Source organism: Euprymna scolopes, chromosome 6, assembly GCF_053919585.1.
Source record: "Euprymna scolopes isolate OS-2025 chromosome 6, ASM5391958v1, whole genome shotgun sequence".
In the NCBI taxonomy this organism is placed as follows: Eukaryota; Metazoa; Mollusca; class Cephalopoda; order Sepiida; family Sepiolidae; genus Euprymna; species Euprymna scolopes.
Genome location: NC_136487.1, coordinates 17,299,413 through 17,302,738, shown reverse-complemented (window position 1 = coordinate 17,302,738; position 3,326 = coordinate 17,299,413).

The window sequence follows — 3,326 nt, the reverse complement described above, 5'->3', positions numbered from 1 at the left end:
GGAAACTAAGAAACAAGTTTATGTTTATCAAGGAATATTGGTTAATATCATGATAAAGCCTATACATATATAATCAGTCATCATTCAAAATGAAATGGTGATTGGCAATTTTGTTCTTAAAATGATCATTGCAACCATTAGAACAATTGTATTATGTTGTGTCTTTGTATAAGAGAAATAACCAGAGTGCTCGATTATGTATGTAAGAGCGTAATGCTTGGATTTTAAATAACACTTGTATTAATTTGATTGTCTATAGATATTTACAGAAACACTGGAAATCGAATTTTTCGGTAAAAGAATTTTTTATTTATTTACTTTTTTTAATGGAAATCATTTGAGACAAGGCATGAAGCCACTTGATGTAAGAACTAACAAGAATGAAAGATGATTATAAAAAAGACAAGAGTTTCCTCTTGACCTTAGTCTTGAAAAGATCAAATTATGGGAAATTTTTTATAATTACAATAAATATTATTTAAAACTGAATTCATTTTGAATCAAATGGCCTGTTGCTGACTGTTTTCCTCCTTCCTATCTATCTATCTTGTTGGAATCCTTGTCCAGACCAATGTGACTCTCTCCAGATTTCCCTGTCTTCCATCAGCTGCCTCAGATCTTCAGGATCACAGTTGGCGTCATGTGCAATTTGTTGGATATACGTGATTCAGGAGCATAGGATGACCTAGATCCACGTATATTCAGCAAATTGCACATAACACGAACTGTGATCCTGAAGATATGAGGCAGTTGATGGAAGACAGGGAAATCTGGAGAGAGTCACATTGGTCCGGACAAGGATTCCAACGAGATAGATAGATGTATTGCTGTGGACTCCTCGGCATGGGCGCACGAGCATAGGACAATCTAGATTCACGTACATCCAGCAAATTGCATATGATACCAACTGTGATCCTGAAGATATGAGGCAACTGATGAAAGACAGGGAAATCTGGAGAGAGAGTCGCATTGCTCTGGGCAAGAAGCCTAACCAGAAAGATAGATGGGAAGGAGGAAAGCAGTCAGTAACAGATGGTTTGATTCAAAATGAATTCAGTTCTAAATAATATTTATTGTAATTATATATATATATATATATATATATATATATATATATATATATATATTGCAATTAGGAAGGGAAGACTTTTATGATTCATGATTAAAAGTAAATTTATATATATATATATATATATATATATATATATATATTCCTTTAATCTTCTCTCCAAAAGGGGGGAGGAACAGGAGAGGAAAGAAAGAGAAATAGGGAGCCAGCTACTTTTAATTTTTAGAATAGTTTAATTTCTTAATTAAACTCGAATTGTACATCGTCTTCAAATATTTCATAATGTTTTTAGGGATACAAACCTTGAATATTGCAATTAGCTGGCTAATTGCAATATTCAAGGTTTGTATCCCTAAAAACATTATGAAATATATATATTTTTAATATTTTTTTCTTTTTAATCTAATCTATAAGATATACCCTATATCAATATTTTATTATTATTATTTAAATCTATTGTTTTGAACTTGATATATACAAACTAAATATAAATGGGTATCGTACACACACACACACACACACACACACACACATATATAAGTACTATAAAGATATACTTAGGGTAATTAAAATACACAAACATTTCCAGAAAAGAAAGGCATGTTTTTATGTAACTTAATTGCTTAAGTATATTTTTATACTACTACTGAGTGCTGCTCATGTATTGAGCACTGTAGAACTAAATACAAAAAAATATATACATATTGTATACATATATATATGAAATAGTAAAAAAGAATGTATATGTTAAAAATATTTTTTATTTGTACAAAAAAGTGCTCGATACTTATTTAAATAGAGCAGTAATAACAATAAAGACCACTGTTTTTATAAAAAGGAATATTTTTTTCTAATTTAATATATTTATCAAAAAATATAAAGTCATTTGGAAAAAAAAATAGTTGATGTGTTTACAAAATACTAATACTTTGGTCAGCTGCTGCTGATTAATGCTAGTGTTTGCTTGAAAATATACTGAATTATCTTTTTACAGGCAAAATAGATATTTATATAGAAAAATATTTTGACTTAACACATATTAGATATTTTATATGTATGTATATGTTATGAAAATTTTTATTGATATAGACATTACTTGGTTACATATTTACAGACATGTTTCAGTTCTCGATGCAAACCAGCTAAACTTCATCAGGCTGCTTTCCTAGTATGAACATGTTAGAGATGAAAATGAAAGAACATTTGTTTGGAGCGATTACAAGTGGCGAAGATCGCATGAAATAGCTTTAATTTAAAAAGAATGGTTAAATAAAACAGTTGATATTTTTTATTTATTCTCTTTTTTTTTTTTTCTTTCTATATTATTTATTTTTTAAAATTAATTTTGAAATGTGCAGAGACAGAATAAAATTCATCTCAATTTATCCGGTCTTCAGATAGGGTACACATCATAACAGGCTGAAATCGGCTCAGATTTTCATATTTCTCACCAGTCCTCATATGACCAAACAGATCATGACGTAACATGCTTAACATGTAAGATCTTCACACATCTAAACAATCATGTTCCCTTACCATTTTATATATAGAGAAATACATATATATGACAAAAACTAGATCCGATATCCAGAACGTTTTTGTTCTTGTTTCTTGAAAAAGGTTTTTCTGCTGCTGGGATGCCATGATATAGAATACTGTTTTGTTTTTAAATCCCAGAAATAGTTTTTCATGGTAAAAAAAAAAAATGTCTGACAAGACTGTACGAAACCTATGGATACTCACTGAAGGGTACTTGCGCATGAAATTATTATGGCAAGAGTTGCACAATCCTCAACCTCTTTTGAGTTGGTACTGTTTTAATTCCAGTTGCAAATATATATAAGTTCAGTATGACTGGAAGCAATGCTGAGATAAGTGAAAAGCGCATACAGTGCCTAGTGTTCCCAAATGGTCACCCATGTGGTACTTGCCGGGCTTATCATTGCTTAACTCCGGTGATTTTGCGACAACCAGTGTCAATATGATTGTGCCGTACATATGTATAGTAAACAAAAGATGTTTCCTTTAATAATGTTAAGACGAGCGTAAATTCTTAAAAGCCAACTAATTCTGTGACTGCAAGAGATAAATTGCAAGCAACTTGTGATTAAAAGTTTGTTTTTATATATAGTTTTAATGATTGAAAAACATCCAAAACTTTATATAAACAGTTGTGTAATTTTTGGCTGATGGAGGAAAACTGCAATGAGATTTATTTAAATGCCTTTTTGTTGTCAGCAAATAATGAAAAATACAG